The sequence below is a fragment of the Adiantum capillus-veneris genome, chromosome 8 (assembly GCF_014529385.1).
Source record: "Adiantum capillus-veneris isolate H3 chromosome 8, ASM1452938v2, whole genome shotgun sequence".
Taxonomy (NCBI): domain Eukaryota; kingdom Viridiplantae; phylum Streptophyta; class Polypodiopsida; order Polypodiales; family Pteridaceae; genus Adiantum; species Adiantum capillus-veneris.
In genome coordinates, this window is record NC_140938.1 from 97,928,500 (window position 1) to 97,943,796 (window position 15,297).

The window sequence follows — 15,297 nt, forward strand, 5'->3', positions numbered from 1 at the left end:
GGGGTATTTTGGAATTTTCCTTTTTTATTATTTATGATGGTAAAAAACTTGTGAACGTTTTTTTTGTATGTCGGTGTGGCTCACTCTCTTGCAAGAAATTTCCCTTTGCCCTCCCTCCTCCTCCCACGGATGAACTCGTCGCTACTCATCTGTGCGCACACGCGAACGAGCTTCGAGCTCATGCATGGGAGGGGGAGGGAGGGCATGTTTCAGCACTAGGAACACCTAAAACACAATGTCTTGCCTTACCTTAAAAAAAATCCCACTTTGTGCACAACTGTCACACCAACGTTTTGCAACACTGATCTGTAGCTTGTTGGAAGTTCATGGATTTGAAGCTTGTTGTCTTCAAAGCTCCAAAGCTTTGATGTCTTTGATTCACATCTTTTTGGTAGTGTTTTGCCTTCAAAGCTTCAAAGGAGCTTGCGTTTTGGCTTCGTCTTCATCCTCAGTTCCTGATCATAGCCTCTCTAGGTCACTGCCAGGTTGTCAGGTTGTTTTGGCTCTATGCAACAACTCTCCAAGCATCTCCATCCCTAGCCCTAGCCTTGTATAGTTCAAGCAAATATTATGTTAAGGCTTGTCCATCCATTGATCCATCTTGCCTCTGTAATTCCATAGACATCGACTACAAATCCCTAAATAGTTAGGGACACTGATTTTCATTATCACCATGGAAGTGAACAGGTGATCAAAAGAGCTTAAGCACATGCATATAATATTTTTAAACCTATTTTTTCATTATATCGACACCAAAATCCTTAAGCACACCAGTAGCTTTATCAAAGGGGAACTTCAGGCCATCACAGAGTGTAAGGACAACACCATAGCGGAGACCTTTTGTGAAAGAACACTTGAAGAGAGCATCAATATCATCATTTGCTATATTTGAGTTGGTAAGATTTCCTCTTCTACTCACCTTTGTGAAGAGATCTCCCAAGTATAACTTTCATGTGTTCCTCAGATAGAGTTGGGACCTCAGCCACCACTACTCTGCTCTTTCCATATTTGAGGTCAGGCCTATACACCATTTGGCTAATGCCAACTTCATGAACGTGCCATAATTTCTTGCAAATCACAAAAACTTAATGTGAGGGATGTCAATTGCTAGATTGTGCAATCTATTATGTATACCCAGTGTTTCAAAAAAACCCCAAATTTGCCTTTGAAGGAAAATGCACGCTACAAACTCATGTAGTCATCCATTAATTCATTTTTCTCTCACTATGTCGTTTAAGTCTTGCCTCCCTTCTATTTTGTTCAATCACAAACATTTATTCCACCAATCTTTTTATTTGGTGTTTCTTTTCTTGTTTGGGCTTCTTGCCTTGATCATCAAATGCTTCGTTCATCATCAATTAGACTTATCATTTGTATTGCAATCAGAGGGTTTTGTGCTGACTCTTCACCTTGGCTATGTACATGCTAGCCATAAGCATCACAATCATCTCTATGGAGACGGGAAAAAAAAGAAGGGAGAGGTGGAGTCCCCTAGTCGTCCACGTGCACGGATGACAAGGAGGCTCTGTCCCTTCCTTTTTTTTTGCCCTGGCTCCATATAGAGAATGCAAAACATAATGATGTACCACTTGTACTAGCTTAGTTTTGTAAAGTTTTTTTGCAATGCAACAGGACCTAATGAGCTTGTCGAAGAAAAAACTTGCGCACAAACTATAGGCTAAAATTAAACAATATGAATCCAAAACTAAATTTTCAAGTATAAATAACCAAAAAAAATTGCAAGAGTTTCCTTCATTTTAGTTTAAAATTGTTAAAAAGTACCTCTCCACCTTTATCACAAAGGCCTATTCAAGAGATTAAGGATGTTCAAAAGAAAATACCCTTCAAATAAGACCTTTGTTAGCTACCACCTAAATAAAAGGTATGCTCTATAAAAAGGAATTGAAAGTATGGCATATAGCCTCACAAGGTGGTCTTAAATCTCTCTCAAACCAGCATAGAGACATGCCAAACATAGTGACGCCAACCATGTAGTCACACATTGTTACCACCCAAAAAATTGTGACAAAGAAGTACATAATCCATAGATCATAGTAACAAAATCAAATGTATGGATCTTCTCAAAAAACAAAACCCGTCCCTCTTAGCTTGGCACAAGTCCACAAACTATGGGAGAAAGATAGCACTAATAGAGTGCATCATCTACCTCTAAACACATGCAATGTCTCAGGTCCTTTATGCTCACCTTCCCCAAACCACCACACCTTGCAAACACATTCAAGACATATTTGCAACAATCTGTGAATGTTTTCAGCAACCACATGACCTTGTCACCAACATAGAAATATACACCATCACTCTTGCAAGTGGAAACAGTGTGTCAAACTTAACTAATACAAGGATGATTCAAATCAATAGTATCCAAGATTAGTGACTTATCAAGAAAAACACTACTTCTCTCCACACAACCTCTAACAATTTCACCATCAAATTTTGTGGGGAAAACACAATCATATAATATATAGCTACAATATGTTGCAAACAACCACTTTAAAATATTCTCCCCACTCTCTGTCGTAGCTTGGGACATCTTGACCGACATGATGCCAAAGACACATTCTAAGATCAAGCACCTATTTGGATATGTAAATTGTAAATATGATTTTATCAGATTAATAAGATTTCCACAAAATAAATGAAACCAAGATTCACTAAAACATCAGTGACCTTACCACCTCTCTAGTGACAAGATGTCGACATGCCTTGGAGTCACACATAAGCATCCAAGTACGATGAAGCCCAAGCCACACTCTTGATGCATCTACAAGCATTAGGAAAAGTTTGGACTTAAAAATGGGCCTTGTAAGAAATGCCAGGTCAGCTTAGAGAGAGATAATAAAAAGTCCCTAATTTCATTTTTGATATTCACTTTCAAAAAACCTCGGATATCAGATTTGGGGGGTACGTTTATTAAAACTCTCAAAAAGTGTTCAAACAATGATAACATACGATGGCTCCAAATTGAACGCTGATTATCTCAATCTTTTGGATTTTTCAAAACTAAGATTTGGCACTCAACGAGGTGCATTGAATGTTATTCTTCTCCTCAGATTCACATCTCTCTTGCTTTCCGCTTGCGCGCAGTCTCTTCCCTTGAGCTCTCTTCCATTTGCTCCACTCTTGCGCTCTCCTCTGTATTGAGCTTTCTAATTCACCAAGTCATCTCAATGTCATTATCATCTTCACACAGAACTCAGACGAGGAGTCAAAATGATGTGTATCATATGCATATCGAACTGTCCAGAGAATACGAGCCCCTCCACAAGAAGAATAAGCAAGGCATCCTTTCCGAAGCTTCAAAAGAGAACTTCAGATTTCAAGGTAAAAAAAGCGTCGATCTTTGGGTGGATGGAAGGATATATCCTGAGCATCCTATCACCATCTCAACTCCACCGTTCAGAAACATAACGTCATTGCTGAACTACGTAGGAGACGGTTATTCTGGTTTATATGGCTACACCAAGCATTTGGTGGCCAGAAGTGATATTCTTAAGCTTGAGAGAGACCTTGCACACAAAGAAAACTTTTGCTTGAAGCAAAATGTGACAGAGTGCGCTCAGCAACTGAAAGGCAAGGACGAAAGCATCCTCGGTTAAGAGAACAACGCTTACGAGACATTGAACAGCTGAAGGCTGGTTCTGGGGGTTTGAAGAAGAGGGTTAAAGCAATCAAGTAAGATTATCATTCAAGCAAGTTTAATTCATCTTTACATTTGTAGTTTTATATCTTACTTTTCATATTTATGCTTAGATCGTTGCTCATCCTCAGTCAAATATTGACAACAACACACCAACTTCTTCAATTCCTTATGATCTCATACTAAAACGCAAAGATGTCGCCGGACTTTTGGACGATAAGCGCTACTGCAAGATTGTTGCTAAGCAACTTGACACTCTTTTGAAATAGAATCAACTCCAAACACGTGATGTTCAATCAATTCTGGATGAACCCGAAATATCCAACAAAGGTTATTCTGCAATTTTTAGGTATGTCTGATGTTTGAATCAATTGTCTTCACCTGTCAAATCAAATGTCTACAATTTTTAGGTATATTGGATATGTGTAGCATTTGAAAACTTGGAAATAGTCCATTTACTTAATTTTCTGTTTACAGAACTATGCAGCAACAAAGTAAGAAGTTTACAGAACTATGCAGCAACAAAGTAAGAAGTTCAATCTCAAGCACACGTTGTTGCCAAATCCTTTCTCCATTCGAAAGACAAGACTGGAGGTCAACCAAGAAGTCCTTCGGACATTGGACACTCCTTTTCACATTGAAGCAATGTATAGATCGTCATCAGCAGAGGAAGTGGTCTATGACAAATACAATAATATATTTTATGATTTAGTAGCTTTGCAGATATATATTGTTCAATTGTTCGAGGTTTCTCAAGAGGAATGCAATGGAGTTTTGAAGTTTGTGCTTAAACTGGATGAGTGCGAGCTAGTGAAAGAGACAAAGGTTGAGCGTGTCACAATAACACTTATGAATAGAGCATTAGATGAAAGCATTGCTTCAGACGACCCTAGAAACTTTAGCGTGCAATCCGAAAACAATATTTTCTTATTAGCCACATTCAAGGTTTGATATCAACAAGTTTTTGCTTAAAAAAATGGTTAGACATGTTTCATTTGATTGGTTTGGTTTTCCCATTTCAGGTGCCTGCAGAGAATTTCGATATTCTTAACTGGGTTTTCCATCAAACAAGTATTCCTGAAGTCATAAGCGAACAGAGAAATGGAAAGACACTCGATGTATTAGGCATGGGTTCATACGCAGTAGAGTGGCATATGGTTGGAGATCTCAAAATCCTAAAGTGTATGTACAACATCTCAAAAGGAGCAACAAGTAAAAGCCCTTGTTTGTATTGCATGGGAGGAGTCATTGGTCTTGACAAAATAAATTGGAGGAGAGCACCAGACATGCACTTGAAGGACCTTAAATTCCGCCTAGTGTTGGATATTCCACTATCCAGAGTACATATTTTCACGATGCATGCACTCTGCAGAATCATTGAGAAACTTATGTTTCTGTACATTTGTTTTGCTTGGACCACTCGGCCAGCATCAGCAAAACAAAGGGCTATATTATCATTGGAAACAGTTTTCTCAGATATGGGCTTGCATGGAGGACATGTGAAAATAGAGCAAGATGAGAAGAGGTCTAAGAATGGTCGACATGTCCCAAAGAAGTTGTCTATTGGCGGTGTGAAAGCTCATCTCTTCTTGTCGATGCCAACAAGTGGCAGACAACACAAAAGCCAAAGTGCTCAGGAAAGGTTGACATTGAGATACAACCGGTGGAGAAACCTGCACAATGCAGTGGTTGACCACACAGACAATTGTGTAGCAAGGACTCGCAAAGCGAACGTGTCGAAAAGTTTGGATTCCATATTCAAGTTTTGTGAGCTCAATACTTGGAGAGATACTAACTATACATTGTTTCAAGACACTCTGGAGATTTTCCACAGGTCTTTCATAGCTGCATGGACAAATCAACACATAACTCATTACATGGTATATTACTTTATTTGATAAAATTGTGTTATATATTTACATATAAACAATAGGCTGGTCTTTTTTGGAGCATATCATATGCAACCACATGCCTTGGTTTGCTAGGCAATGTGGTAGCTTGGCTATATGGTCTACACCAGGTATGGAGAAAACTCACTACCAAGCCCGTACTGGCTATTTCAGCCACACTCGTCACAGAGGTGGTGCAAACAAAGGCAACAGTTTGGAGGAACTACATCAATGGACTTATCAAAAACTTATGCATAGAACACACCGAAAGGAATGTGTCAAAGACAGTCAGATTGGCCAAGCAATGAGATTAGCAAGCAAATGATGGAAGAAGGAAATATGGGAGGCATCTTGTGCGGCATCGCAACATGCAGAGTGGCGACTTCAAAAAGAACGCATTGGAAAAACTTGGACAACTCCGACCCAAGTTGTTTGAGACTTCCTAAAGATAGCGCATTGTAACACAATATAATTTTTTGAGCCAAGAGAAGACAACCAGTCACAAAAGTGAGAAACATAATGTACTCATTGTTTTGATAGAAAATGTATTATTTTTTGGCATCGACAATATACATTGGAGCTTCTCTATTCTTCATCTTCGTCAAGAAAAGTTACAACATATTCTGGCCTTTTTGCCTGCTGTGTGTTATCGTCTTGTTCTTGCCTTGGTCTTTTGCAACCTAGTCCTGCAGGTTCGTTTGTCGACAGTACATTTGTCTCCACCTCCACAGCCACAAGAGACATTTCTTCAGTAGGTAGATGCGCAATTGGTTGTTTATTGTGAAACATAGCATGCTTGTCATACTCTAGTAATTGCACAGGGTCAGTGATTCCGCATGCCAAACCATATGCAGCTTGGGTCAAAAAATAGCGACTACCCAAACCATATATTCCTGGCCCTTGGCCAAACATATACAATGCGGTCTTTTTTTCTAAAAGCATTATTTTATCTGCGTTCCACCTAATGACGACCCCTCCTAAATATCTTGAAAGTGTCTTCAACGTCATCAAGGGTAGCTCCGCGTTGTCATTGGAGAAGGACGAATGGAAGACCAAAAAACTCGGATACTTAAGATTCTTTACGTATTGGCCGAGAGAGGAATTCTTCCCGAAATCTCCCATGCCTCGTCCACGAGGGGGAGGAATGAAGGTATCATCATAGACCACCAACTGCAACAAATTAAAGTTATGAAATGAGATAAGTAGAAACCAAAAAGGTAAGGCAAATAAAAAAGATTACCTTCCGGTTTTCATCTTCCTCAAGTAAGTCCTCATTCCATAGGTTGATGCCGCCCTGACCTCCAGTGGACGCATTGAAGGTTGAGGCCAAAGATGATGAAGAAGTGCTTGCCTTACCCATTTCTTCAATCCCTAGATTTTTTTGCACTTCCATGAACTCATTTTCTGTTGGAAGCGTGCGCTCATACCTATCAACATCATTGTAAATCATCACAAGTGCACTTGCGGGGTCAACGAACTCATCGTCATTTACATGGGCATCTATAACAGAATACTTGTCGTGCTCAGGGTCAATGACAACATCATCCTCTTCGAGATTCTGTGCCACAATGGCAAGGCAATAGTCCTCTCGAAGGTCAAAAAGCTCCATAATGTCGTTAAGCATGACATACTGCAAATCACCAATAGGTATGGTAGGTAGAACACTAGTAGGCAAAGCACTCTCCTGAAGCTGGACTCCCTCTGAAACCTGCAAGGCAAGGCTTCCCCGAAACTTGGGCTCCCCAGTCTGATCCTCTAGCGAGGCCTTTGCAGCATCAACATGCTCATCCAAAATTAAATTCAAATATAAAATAAAACCTGCATAATATTCAGCCACTCGACACTTGCGGTTATGAAGTGTACACTTGTACTCTGTTATCCGCAAGTGCACTGGCAGCTTAAGGCAACTCCTACAAAATATGTGTTTCTTGGAGGAGTCTGAATTGATATCCTTCATGTGAACAAAACGAACTCCTTGTATCTCGACAGTGCCACCGGACGTTTGCTGCTGGTAGGTCTGCTCAAAACCTAATAGGTAATGTTGCGCGGAGACAATCCACTCATGCAATGAAAAATATGGATTGAACATCGGCCTGATCTCTGTCTCGCGCTGCTGAAGCCCAATGCAGTATAGAAAATGATATAGTTTGTCTTGGGGGGCATCCTGAGAGCAAGGCACTTCCTCCTCTGCTTCAACATTGAAAGGGTCCATAACGGAAATTCAAAAGCGAAGATAGACGAGATAGCACAACATCCAAACAAAGGGAAAATGGGGGAGCAAGTCATATTTATAGGACTCCCGAGGACATTGATGACATCGATTGACGTGCATCATGCAGTCGTCGTGATGATGATTACGCCACGTGTCAGCCACCGTGGAACGATCACGCCACAACGCAAAACTGGTGCCGCCACTCCAGAAAAGCACTGCTATCGCGTTTTGACGCGACAGCTTGTTGTCGCGTCATAACGTGATACGGCCAGTCCAGAGTACTCAGGTCCGCCTCCTCGTGTTGTGCCGCGATGCCTTTTTGTTGCGCCACCCGTGCATCATGCAGTCGCCGTGATGATTATGCCACGTGTCAGCCGCCACCGTGGAACGATCGCGCCACAATGCGAAACTGGTGCCGCCACTCCACAAAAGCACCGCTATATCGTTTTGGCGCGATAGCCTGTTGTCGCGTCGTAATGCGATACGGCCAGTCGAGAGTACTCAGATCCGCCTCCTCACGTTGTGTCGCGACATACCGTTGTTGCTAGGGCAACCCGTTGGGGCGCTTCTTTCCTCATCGTGCCACACCGTGAATAGGCAGTGCCACTAATTTCGACACCACCAATATCGCGTTGAGTCCCGATGTGCCACATGGCACATAATCATTATGCTTGCACGCTTCCCGTCATACCTCGCAATGTCATGATTAATGCAGCCGCCTCTTCGCATCATACTTATTCCGCTAATATAAACACCCCCCCCCCCCCCCCCCCCCTTTTTTTTTTCTCATCGTTTTTCCCGAAGTGTCTCTAGTCACTCTACGTTTTTACCCACATCTAGATTTCCATATTTCCTCGCATTCTCCTCATTTAGGTTATGGCCCGCACAAAGCAAACAGCAAGGAAGGTTTATCCTGGCCAGTCTAGTCCGCAGGGCTAGGCTAGCTCGTCTATAGTGCAACCGTCAACATCGCAGGTGATTCCGGCAAGACCATGCCGCAGTTACGGGCAACAATGTGAAGAAGAAGATACGAGCAGAACATGAGCGTTCTACTCGAACTTCGTAAGCTCCAAAAGCACATTTCATTGGCAATATCTAAACTGCCATTCCAGAGAGTTGTTCGTGAGATTTGCGAGCAACACAACCTGAATTTCCGGTGGTCTCGAAGTGCAATGGGGTGCTTGCATGAGGCCGCCGAGGATTTTTTTATAGAGCTTTTCCAGGACAGCTACATTCTCTCCGCCCACACCCATAGGGCAACATTGATGCCGCGAGACATCAACACACTTCGCCTTCTCAGGTTCGAGTCCTACCATACCCCGAGAAAGATTTTGCGAGCAAAGAAAAACTCGAGCGAAGATCTATGTTGTGGTATTGGCACCTATCTAGAAAAAATGGCCATGATCATTATGACACTTCTCACCAAAAACTACGCAGGACATATATAGTACTTTTGAAAAAAACAGACAGTTTTCCTTGTATATGAAGCAATATTTCTAAAATAACCATAAACCTTTACGGCACCTCACATGAGGATTTTAAATCTTAACCAAATCCATCAATAGAGTACGTAGTATCTGTCCATAATCCAGAATATTAGAACATCTATAGTTGTGGTATTATCACCGCTCGAAAAAATAATAAAAATGGCCATAACCATTATGCCTCCTCTCACGAAAAACAAAGCAAAACAAACATAGTACTTTTTTAAAAAAATGGACATAGTTTCCCTTGTACATGAAGCAACTTAACCAAATCCATCAAAACAGTACATACTACTTGTCCAAAATCCAAAATATTAGAACATCTGTAGTTGTGGTATTATCACCGCTCGAAAAAATAATAAAAATGGCCATAACCATTATATCTCCTCTCACGAAAAACAAAGCAAAACAAACATAGTACTTAAAAAAAAATTTGGACATAGTTTCCCTTGTATATGAAGCACTATTTCAAAAATAACCATAAACCTTCACGGCACCTCACATGAGAATTTTAAATCTTAACCAAATCCATCAAAACAGTACATACTACTTATCCACAATCCAAAATATTAGAACATCTGTAGTTGTGGTATTATCACCGCTCAAAAAAATAATAAAAAAGGTCATAACCATTATATCTCCTCTCACGAAAAACAAAGCAAAACAAACATAGTACTTTAAAAAAAAATTGGACATAGTTTCCCTTGTATATGAAGCACTATTTCAAAAATAACCATAAACCTTCATGGCACCTCACATGAGGATTTTAAATCTTAACCAAATCCATCAAAACAGTACATACTACTTATCCACAATCCAAAATATTAGAGCATCAGTATTTGTGGTATTATCACCGCTTGAAAAAATAATAAAAATGGCCATAACCATTATGCCTCCTCTCATGAAAAACAAAGCAAAACAAACATAGTACTTTTTAAAAAAATTGGACATAGTTTTCCTTGTACATGAAGCAATATTTCAAAAATAATCATAAGCCTTCACGGCACCTCACATGAGGATTTTAAACCTTAACCAAATCCATCAAAACAGTACATACTACTTATCCACAATCCAAAATATTAGAACATCAACTGTTAAAAGTTTCCATCGTGATATACTCGAGATTCTTATGAACACAACAAGACATGAATTTGAATTTTAACATCCACCAATGTTATAAATCCATTGTTCTTATGATGACTCACACTCATCATCGATGAATACGTTATGTCTTTGATACCTCTCAGGGATGCAAGAATTGTACCGCGTATCTGCTGCCATGGTTCTAGCCATCTGCTCTGTGTAGAGCGGCAATGCACTTCCATTTTAAAAAAAGATTGTGAAGTTAAACACCAAACAAGTAATATAGGCAATATCAATGATCAATAAATACCAGCGCTAATACAAAAATAGTGACAAAAAAGATGAGAGCAATGTCAATGTCAAAAGTAAGAGGGGCCCTCACTAGTCGTCAAAGGGATTGACACGCGATGGCATGTCACTCTCATCATCAATATGTAAAGAGGTGGACACCTCCTCTCTGTCCCGCTTTCTAGGGCGAAGCAACGGTAACACATATCCTGAAATCAGTGGCTCATCAATGTCGACTGCAACACATGCTCGTCCTGAAGCCAAGCAAGCTGCTAGTACAGGGGCTGTGCCACATCCAAGCTCCAAACAAATACCTCCTCGTCGGCAAAGCAGCTCCACAAAACATGCAATGAAAGAATGGCTCCGTTGCAGTCCTCCTCGCAATGGCTCACCTGATAATGATCTAGCCTGAGAGAGCTCCGGAAGGTGATGCACCATAAAAGAATCCGAAGAGTGCATACCACGATGGGAGAACAAGGCAGCGCTTTCTGATACAAAACAAGGTGGACGCATACCCACTCTGTGAATCATAAATAGCATAGAGCAATTACACTGCAAAACAAGACACACGATTAGAGCAAACAACAAGACAAAGTGTTGAAATATTGATGTAAAAACAAATGTATCACCTCCACACGACCACCAAAACTCTCCACATAACCATATGCTCCATGATGGAGCACTACAATGCGTCGATGAACCACCATCTCCGAAGCATGAGAAAATCTCTCCACCCAGCCAACGGCCTCTCCTGTTATTTTAACTAAATATCAATGATAAATACCACAAATATTACAATTTTTTGCATGACTATAAACAAGATAGACCTGCCAAAGAAACCATGATCAACAGCCATCCAGAATCCTCCAATGTCGAGAATGCCAAATGAACACCAGCACGTACATGATCCTCAGTGAAAATGTCCCAGCGAGGTGAAGTAGAGGAGCCTAAGAGGGACCCACCAAATGGAAGATCTAAGAAAATCAAATCTGCAACCCATGAAACTGATTTCATGCCTCGAGTATACAAGATAGAGTCAGAGCGTGCCCACACGAGATGCTCATGTACAGGGACCCATGCAAGATTACGGATCCCCGCCCTATAGTCTGCAGCAATGGCAATGTAGTCCCCAACAATAGCCATGCATCGAGTATCCATAGAACTAGAGAGACAATGAGATGGAGACTCCATAATATAAACAAAAGAGATACTCCTTCGAGCCACGATCGTGCCAGGAGCAACTGAGACATTACAGTGAGGTTTAATAAGCCATGTATCAACCACGTGGAAGGAAAGCATTAACAAATGTTTTTGTAGTTTACCTGGAGGTGGCTCCACCTCCTCGTCAATGACCTGATCCACAACCCTCTCCTTTTACTTTTGTGAGTTGCGCATTGCTAAAATAGATAACTTCAAATCAGAGCACTGTAACTTTTAGATAGGTAAATATGAGCATGATCAAACATACTTGCACAACTCTCTTCTACTATGTCTACTGAAGGAACCTTCATCGCAGCATCCTTCGATATCATCTCTTGTAGCTCTCTTTCACGTCCAAGAACATGGCCCTTCTCCATATCTATCCACCATGGACAATTATCTATCTCCCATGCAAGGAGTCAACGTGTGCATAGTAGAGGGATACATGCTTGTGTCTTGGATCGCTAGCTGAGTCCACTGTCTAGCTAGAAAGGGCATGGCAGGCAAGATACTCTTCGTAACCAAGAACATTAAGTATCTACAAAGGTCAATTAGGTGACACGAATGAAAGAAACAATAACAACAAATATTATATATCTAAGTCAATTAGTGATTCACCTGAAAGCCAAACATTGTGATGCCATTCTCAATGTATCCACCTTCTTTAATGCCTGCTTATCGATATCCTTAGTCTTCACTCCAAGAGACACCTCTATTGGAAATAGATAGGGCCTCGCCTCAAATTTAATTTCTTCAAAGTAGAATGCAAGAGTGCAGTCATGCTGCAAAGGCACCCCGCCTAGCACATCCAAAAGATCTGACACAATTTGAAATTCCCTCTGAAAAACCCGAGCCAAAAAACCCTCTCTACGAAGCCAGCTACATTCCCAAATAAAAAGAGGAGACAAAGTTAGACTTATATATAAAGGCATGATATATTTAGTACTTTTAATCTTAGCTATACTTACATGCGAAAGACGTGATCTCCCTTTTTCAAACGAGTCTTACCACGCACCGAGCAAGTCTTTCCGAGCAAAGACAAAACCGAGCAAATATTAGTATGCATCTAGCTCAACTCTTAGCTTTCCAAATTTATTAATTTTCACGCCATGATGTGTTGGTCTTTTGTATGGTGATGTTCATAATGCTCCTTTGTCAAGTACATTAGTTTTTATTTTTCCTTTGCACCTATCTCTAATCATGCCTATAATATATTTATATATACATATGTCTGCACACACACACACACACATGTATGTGTGTGTGTATCTAGAGAGAGAGAGAGAGAGAGAGAGAGAGAGAGAGAGAGAGAGAGAGAGAGAGAGAGAAGGAAAGTGAAGCTCTCATGTGGTACAAACATTCCCAAGTGACCTTAAAGATTTATCCAATGGGTCTTTACCTCAAGACATGCTATTTAAAGGAGTAGATTTAGAGCAATAAAGGGTAGTTAGGTTGAAGGCCAATCTCTCTTTAGCCATCAAAGCTTAGCTAGGTTGAAGGCCAATCTCTCTTTAGCCATCGAAACTGGCATGGTTTGTTAGAGAGAGAGAGAGAGAGAGAGAGAGAGAGAGAGAGAGAGAGAGAGAGAGAGAGAGAGAGAGAGAGAGAGAGAGAGAGAGAGGTCCAACTTGGCTATCCATGCAATCAATTTAGGGGGGGTTTCGAACTACCTAGACCTTCATACCCTCAAACGAGGTGGCAAGCCTCCATTAGTTCAAAATAAGGCGCTCAGTTTTAGGACCTACTAGAGGGACGCCTTTCCCCTCAGAACAGAGGCAAGTTTGGTACTTTTTGGTGCAAAATACAGACAAGGGTTTGATCTCTAACCCTCATCTGTAGTTGGGAATCACATAACCACAAGCTTGTATCTCATTTATTGCTTCAAAAGTTGACGTTCTCTTTTGTACCTAGATGTTACAACAATAGTCTAAATGCGAGGATCTTGGAAAAAGGAATTTTGATGTTGGGGTGTTGTGACATGTACAATATGATTGCACGCACGGAGTCATGCATGGGGGTAGTGGGGAGATGGATTGCACCCTATGAAGCCTCCTTGGTCACACAGTATGAATGCACACATTAAGTCATGCATGTGAAGCTACATAGCTACTTCCCCAAAAAGCAGGCCACATCCAATGGGTTTAGAAAATGTGACCATAACTTTTGGAAATCGGGGAATCTTGCAGACAATAGTATGCCAAGGTAGGCCACGATGGTATAAGAAAAGTTGGGGTGGATGGGTATCTACACGTTAAAGGCAAGGAAAGTTGGGTGGACGAGCATCTACCCGTGAACTTTGGTTATCGTTTCCACTCTCACAAGGTAGTAGTGAGAGTTCTCGAACTACGATATAATTTTTGTCCCAGTGCGACCCCATTATAGTAGGGTGATCATTTCCCCACTATTGCCAATCCCTCTAGGTAGGAGTCAGCTCTTAATGAAGTCCTAACTCCCTCTAGCCATCCGCGCTGGCGCGGATGGGTAGAGAGCAGTGTTTGGGAAAAATGTGTCTCAACTTAATATTGTTCCGTTTCCAATTTCAAAAATGCCGGTTGCGGGGAAAAGGAGAAATTGCACCCCAAAATAGAGAAAAATAGTGTAAAAACCAAAAAATATCCCTTATTTTCTAAAATTTCCTCTAGGCAGACTCAAGGAAAGGAATTTTGTATGTTGTGAAAAATGATTTTTCCCGAACTGTGGTAGAGAGAGTAGGCAGGAGTCAACTCTAATAAATTCCTAACTCCCTCTAGCCATCCGCGCCGGCACAGATGGGTAGAGAGAGTTTTTCCACGTTCTATTTGCATTTTGGAGGGTGGAAAAAGGTTGATGACCATATTCGTACGCAGCTTCAAAGGCCGTGCAATCCATCTCCCTCTAGCTATCCACGCCGGCGTGGATGGCTAGAGAGAGTTTTTGCAGCTTCATAATGCATTCTAGAGGGTGGGTGAAACTGGATGACGATATTGGTATGGCACTATGGAGGTGACCTCGCAGGGTGCAGCCAGGATCGTGCAGCCATGTCCACTTGCAAGAAGTATCGCATGCTATTATAAGCCATGCGCAACCTCTAAGGGTGCAAGAGATGCTTGTGTCTTTTCTTTCTCTACAAGCCTAGAGGAATTAGTATCGCAAGTTGAAGGGCCTCGTGGAAGGAGCAAGGCATATTTTGCAGAGCCTGCAGATGCCAAATAAAATGGTGCATTGCTGCGACCTGTCGCTTCTTCCAGCCAACCCTCACAGATAAGTTTTGCAGTGCATTAACTAAGCTTTACAGCAAAAACCTCAGGATTCCCTCATGCTGATAAGCGAGATGCTAGCTCGTCACCATTAGAATTTGTTTGGAATGTTGGTGGAGGAGATCCCATACAACCACTATAGCGCTATCCTTGTTATCTATGTCCTGCATGCGTACGCTAGAAGGAGACGTTCACGCCAGCTTGCAATTGTTTTGAGCCACAATAGGATCTACAACACGTCGACAAG

General features: G+C 41.3%; 1 pseudogene; it reads right to left on the reverse strand.

Moving 5' to 3' along the window:
• Positions 1–10,707: 10,707 nt before the first annotated feature.
• On the reverse strand, positions 10,708–12,458 carry LOC147452618 (uncharacterized; annotated as a pseudogene).
• Positions 12,459–15,297: the final 2,839 nt, after the last annotated feature.